We start from the raw sequence: 7,258 nt of genomic DNA on the forward strand, positions 1-7,258 counted from the left end.
AAAAGCCAGAAGTGGTGCTGTGGCTCAAGTGGTAGAGCACTCACCTTGAGCTGAAGAGCTGAGGGACAGCACCCAGGCTCAGAATTCAGGCCAAAAAAAAAAAAAAGAAATATTTTCAAAATCCTGCAAGAGCATTTTCACACTGCTACTTTTAATTTTAATTTAATTTTATCTTTATTCTCTGTTTCTACAAGTTGCTATGATCAATATTTGTCTGTTTGGCAACTATGACATTCCACAATGACTAATGTTCAAGTTGAGTCATAATGATAGTCTGTTATATTAAAACCAAGACTGACTATACGAAAGTAGTCATTTTGCAAGCAAACATCCTGCCTTGTAATGGTTTAGGAGCATATGTTATAAAGTAACAGATTCAAATATTTACTTCAGCTTTAAGTATCAGACCATTGACATAAATGGTATAAAGACAAGGTAATTGTGTTTGCTTAGGCTTTTTCTCTTCGCTTTATTTTATTAAAGTTTTAGAAAATACCATGAAGATACTGTCATGGCTAGATGGAAGCATACCATATCAATATAATTTCTAAGATTTTTAAAGCTGTTGAGGTTGCGGATATAGCTCAATGGTAGAAGTGAGCAAGCCTCTGAGTGGATACCCAGAAACATCCCCACCCCAAACAAAAAAGTAAAGAAGTAAAAACTGGTGATGTAGCTAATTTGGCACAGGGCTCCTCAGCAGGTGTATTGCAAAATAAACAGATTAAATTAATAAATACGAATAAATTTAAGTGAAAAGTTGTTCCATGGAAATACATTATATGCTGTGCAAAAATTTTAAGTGACCATTCTAGTTAAGTAAAGTAAAATATATTAGGAGATCAGCCAGTACTACTCTGTGCATTGTACCAATTTTTTATTGTACCAATCTTTGAATGAAAATCATTGTGTTTCCTTAAAGATATTGGAATGATTACATAGGATCTGTTGGTTACTTGGGAAAATATAAAGGCTTACATAACAAATTTAAATATTGGAAGTTATTTTTACATTGAAGTAGAACATCAACTTTTCTGATACCATGCTTGATGAAAGGAGAATATTTAAAAATCTTTTCAAGAACTTTTGTCTAGAAATGTAGTCTTATTTTTTCATAGAGGTAATGATTATTATAAAGTTACACAAATAAGTTGTAATGTCTTCTTACAGTACCCTGAAGTTCGTGGGGTTTATTTAAAAAAAAAGTGACAGGTTGTCTAAACAATTTTGCTGTCCTTTTTTAAAATAAAGATTCCGTTATCACTGGACAAAAAGCTGGCATGTAACAGGCAATTAAATGTATTTGTTGAATGAATGAAGGTTATATACAGCATGGAGTGAAAGCAAATAGGGCCAGACCTGTCCCACCTGCTTCCACTTCTACAGCCTTGGTCTGAAGATTTATTCTCCTCAAGTCTCATTTTCCTCCAGTGTGCAGTGGAAATAATAATGGCATCTCTTTCATATGGCCCTTGAAAAGCATTCAGAGTGACAGCACATGTCCCATGCACACAGTTTTAGAATTCTCTAACTGTGAATTTTGTTTTTCCTGCTGTGGTCTTTTTCGTTTGAATTGACAGCTGTTGCATGTGGGATATAACCATCTGAGGACCCCAAGCACAGAAAAAAATTAAAATAGAAACCTTCTGGTCTGTCTGGCAATTCTTCACTTTCAGGGACTCTAAAGGGAAATCTTACAGAGTTCTAATAATAAACAAGGATTATATTATACCCCACCGCTTCGGTGGCAATCATTTTCTTACTGTCTCATCTCTGATCTCCCAGGAATCTCAGAGCCCATCTACATCCTTTATAGTCACCCCACCTCTAAATATTGCCCCCCCCCCACCGTATGTGTATGTATGTGTCCGTGTGCACTTGCATGCCAGTTTGGGGGCTTGAACTCATGTCCTGGACACCCTGGGCTTTTTTGGACAAGATTAGTGCTCTACTGCTTGAGCCACAGCTCCACTTCCAGCTTTTTGATGGTTAATTGGAGATAAGAGTCTCACAGATTTTTCTGCCCAACCTGGCTTCAAACCATGATCCTCAGTAGCTAGTGTTACAGGCATGAGACACCAGTGCCCAGCTTGGATTTTTCTAAATTTGTTCCATTGACCTATGTGAACACCCCTCTGCCAGTATGACATGGTCCTGATTACTGTACATTTCAAATGCTTAAAATCAGTAGTGTGAGTCTTTTAAGCTCATTTTTCTTTTCCAAGTTGTTTTTACAATTTCTTTTTGCTTGCTTTTCCCACATAAATATCAAAATCAGCTTGTTGACATTTTGTTTTACTTTTTTGTTAGTGGTAGGGCTTGACATCAGGGCCAACGTGTTGTCCCTGAGCTCTTTTCCTCAAGGCTAGCACTCTACCACTTTGAGCCATAGTGTCACTTTTTATTTTCTGGTGATTAATTGAAGATAAGAGCTCACTGCCTTTCCTGCTTGGGATGGCTTTGAACCTCAATCCTCAGATTTCAGCCTCCTGAGTGGCTAGAATTATAGGCATGAGGCTTCTGCTTTATTTTTAAAAAGCCTACTTGGATGTTAATTTGTGATCACACTTAATCTTTTGAAGACTATGGAGAAACGCCAACTATATTGAGTCAATCCCTGAACATGATGGATCTATATTTTTAATTAAATCTTCTTTGATTTCCTCTCATCAGTGTTCTATAGTTGAGCATGTGGTTCTTACATCTATCTTTTAAATCAGATTCATATCTAAATATTTTATTTTTTGGCAATTTTGAAATAAAAATTTTCCTTTGAAATTTCTTCATTATGAATATATAGAAATAAACTTTTTCATTTTGGATATTGATCCCACTTATAATTTGGCAAGCTCAATGGTTTTTGTGTAAGAAATGCATTCCTCGTTTGAGAACTAAGACATATAACTAAAGTTCAGCATGTCACTGAATAGCAAGCAAACATCTTGTAGGTCTAAGGTAAGCCTTTGCTGTTATTTCTACCTCTTGGATCCCAGATCCATCTATTCTAGTTGGGGAAAAATTGGTTGTTGGTTAAGAATATTTTATATATCCCATAAGAGAACATCCTAACCTAAAAATGACACGCAGCATTAAGTCTTCAGCAGCCCATTCCACCATGCATACTGCATAAACAACCCCATGGATACAAACTCACAGTGCCATCATTTCTGCTTGAAGCAAACTCAGCCCCAAATGTCATTTGTCCCTTTTATTTATTTTACAAATACTTTTTTGAGTGTAAATCACATGCAAGGAATTGTTCTAGCTGCTTGAGATGCAATAACAGAACTAAAACATCTGCCTTATGAAGCTTGTTTTCTAAAAGGAAAACAAACAAGAAGTATTATAGAGTACAATAGGTGATAACAAATTCTGTGGGGCAAAAAAATAAATCTAGGAAGGAGGAAAAGGAGTTTGAGATGGGGGTGGGGGCTGTTGATACTTTTAAGTTGGGACTAACCAGGAAGTCCTCATAGAACTAGTAACATTTGTGTTAAGATTAAAGGAATAAACTGGTTCTACTCTGGTTTTATTCTGAAGCCAGGCATTGGTGGCTCATGCCTGTAATCCTAACTACTCAGGAGGTTGAGATCCCTGAGGACTATGATTTGAAGCCATTCAAGGCAGCCTGAGAGTCTCTTACTTCCAATTAACCACTAAATGCCAGAAGTGGAGCTGTGGCTCAAGAGGTAGAGTGCTGGCAAAGGAGCCACAGACAGTGCCCCAAGTCCAAGTCCCAGTACCAGCACAAAACAACAAGGACAAAGCAGTTTCATTCTGGAATTAGAATTAGGATCAATTTCCAATAATCCCCTAAACAACTAAGTATTTGTCATTCCAGCATACACGTGCCCTAGCAATGTCCATGGTGTCTTTGGGAAACCTAGAGGGCAGATGTATCAGGTATATACATGTGATGCTATTCTGGATGGGCACTAGGGCTCCCCTTCAGTGAAGGGACTCTTGGTGAGTTAAATTCATGCTCTGAATGTAACTAGGGGACTATTTAGGAAGGGGAGGGAAAGGGGAAAAGGGCAAAAGAAAGGGAAGGTAAATAATTTTGAAATATATTGCAAGTATATATGAAAACAGCATAACTAACTTCAATGAAAGCTGATGATCAATAGAAGGCTGGAGACAGGGAAAGAGAAACAGAGTTTTCAGGGTAATATAGTCCAAGTAGCTTATTTGCTTGTATGAAAACAGAACAATACATTTTGTTGAAATGGCTTCAGGAAAGGGAGGAAAAGAGAGTGATGGAGGGGTGATATTGATTGGAGTGCATAGTCTAATTCATGGCAATGTCACCAATCCTCCATGCACAACAAATGCATGCTAAGAGAAGAGATAAAGAAGACAATGAATTCATTACATGTAAACATGGCTTACATGCACTAAACATAGTTTATGTTTAGTAATGCAGTGGTAGAGTCATGTGGTTTTCCTCCTGCCCCTCATGATTTTGGAGGTGGGTGGATGTGGCTGTTTGGGACCCTTGAGCAGCACGGGTAGAGAGCATTGTACTCCCTGTTGCTGGGAAAAGACCCAAATTGAAAATCTCAAGGATGGCCTGGTGTTGGTGGCTTCCACCAGTAATCTTAGCTACCCAGGAGACTGAGATCTGATGATCAGAATTGGAAGCCAGCCAGTGATACATGAGACTCATCACCAATTAATCACCAAAAAAATAAAAACCCCAAAGTGGAGCCGTGTGGCTCAAGTAATAGAGTGGTAGCAGTGAGCAAAAATGCAAAAATGAACAGTGAGTTCATGCCCTGAATTTAAGCCCCAGGACTGGCACACACATGCACACACACACACACATGCGCGCGCACACACACACACACACACACACACATACAGAGTATGGTTTCTACTAAACTTGTATCACTTTTGCCATCATAGAGTTGAAAAAAAAAACAAAAAAACTCAAGTGGTAGAGTGAGTGCCCCGCATATGTGAGACCTTGGGTTCAATCTCAGTACCCCAATCAACTGATCAAGTAAAAAGAAAATGTAAATTGAACCATGAAAGTGAATCATGGTGATAATAATTCTCATCAGGCTAGGCCTTCAAGCAAGGCAGGAAAAGTCTCACCAACTTCAGCTGGCAAAGGTGACTACATGGCGGTATTCTGAATTATTTTATTCCTCCCACATGTCTACCCTCAGGGTCCTTTGCTTTCTCATTCACTGTCTTAATTGGAACCTGAGGAATCTAGTGAGGTTGGAACTTTACAAACTGATCCTGTAATTAGACAACCCACAGGATTAAGTTAGGCTTTCAGCATTTTTAGCACTGATTTGGGGGGGGCCTCTCAGTCTTGTTTCCCAATGAACGACAGATTTCTTAAGAATAATCATAAATCATCCCTTAAGAATAGTAACAAGTAATCTCTGACTTTTAGTCCTTGCTGTAAGCTGAGAACTTAGCCTTTGGATTGGTTCATTCTTTCAGCTGTCCAACCAATGGAAGACAACCCTGCCCGGTCATCTTCAGATTCTTCCTGCCTTTCATGCAGCTTCTTAGGAACAGGACTTGCTTAGTTTTCCTCATGCCTTGCACTTCGTGCCAGTGACTTACCACAAATAATGTAGTGAATGGGGTTATATAGTACCAAAAACCTCAACTGGACTCCAAAAGTTTTATCATCCTACACTTTCCACCCTCTGTGAAGTACTGAAAAAAATACAAAGACACTCATATCTTCCTAGTTTTTAATTCTTTCTTTTTTTAATACACCATTCATATTATGGCTCTTCCATTTGGAGAATGTACATAGTAATTTTTTCCAAGTAATAAAGCAGGAAGTGGCGCTGTAGCTCAAGTGGTAGAGCGCTCACCTTGAGCTGAAGAGCTGAGGGACAGCGCCCAGGCCCAGAGTTCAAGCCCCATGACCGACAAAAAAAAAAGAATACTTCACCAAGTAATAAAGCACAGAAATGAGGCATTTTACATAATTTCTGCTTTAGAATTTTAGTGGCTAAGAGTATGGCCTTGTAATTAGGAAGACAGGGGTTAAAATTCTAGGTTCTGTGATCTTGGGCAAGTAACACAGTGTCAAACACACAGACTGCCCTTTGATATCTCTTTTTGTCTCTGTCTCTGTCTGTCTGTCTCTCTCTCCCCCCCCCCTCTTTAACAAGCTACCTATCTGCCTCCTGCTTCAGCCTCTTGTGTTCTAGCATTACAGGTGTGCCCCTTGCCTGCCTCCTTGAGTTGATAAGCACAGGTACTGGTCTTTTTATCCTGTGTCCCTCCCTAGCACTACTGCATTCCAGGCAGTGAATGGTAAAAGTTAGAAACCGTTACTGAATAAATCCTGTTTCCTTTGATCTTGCCTCCAAATTCCAGAGGTGGGATGTTTTTTAGCTTCCAATGCCCTATTCAACAGCACATTCTCAATCAGAATTCCTCAAAGAAACTGAGACATGATCCCAAAATTAACATGGAAATGCAAAGGATAATCATAACCAACAGAATCCTTCTTTTCCCCTACCATCCTCCTTTCCTTTCTTCCCGTCTTTCCTTTCTCTTTCTCTTCCTTCCTTCTTTTCTTTTTTCTCTCCCTTTTCCCCCCTATCTATCCATCTTTCTTTTCTTTTTTTTTTTCAGGGCCTGGGCACTGTCCTGGAACACTTTTGCTCAAGACTAATATTCTACCACTTTGAACCACAGCTCCACTTCCAGTTTTCTGCTGGTTAGTTGGAAATAAAACTTTCACAGACTTGGCTGCCCAGGCTGGCTTTGAACAATGATCCCCAGATCTCAGCCTCATGAGTAGCTAGGAGGATTTCAGGCGTGAGCCATAAGTACTTAGCTCTTTCTTTCTTAATTCAGGGTCTCATGCTTGCTAGTCAGGTATCTACTATTTGTACCATGCTTCTAGCCCTTTGCTTTCATTATCTGGGTAGGGACTCACATTGTTTGCCTGTCTGGCTTGGACCACATTCTTCCTACTTACATTTCTTACGTTGTGGTATAACAAATATGAACTACCATCATATCAAGCTTATTGGTTGAGGTAGGATCTCACTGTTTGTCTGGGTTGGCCTAGAATTTTGATCCTCCCAATTTCTACCTCTCCTGTAGCTGAGATTATAGGTATAAGCCACTTTGCCCAGTCTTACCAACAGCATCTTGAAAAACAAGGTTGGCGGGCATTCCCTGTCAAATACTAGAATTTATATTACAAAGCTGTAATAATCAGGACAGTCTGCTAAATAAAACCAAATAAAGAATCTAGTAACAAAAATTA

The sequence above is a fragment of the Dipodomys ordii genome, unplaced genomic scaffold, assembly GCF_000151885.1.
Source record: "Dipodomys ordii isolate 6190 unplaced genomic scaffold, Dord_2.0 Scaffold24, whole genome shotgun sequence".
Classification (NCBI taxonomy): domain Eukaryota; kingdom Metazoa; phylum Chordata; class Mammalia; order Rodentia; family Heteromyidae; genus Dipodomys; species Dipodomys ordii.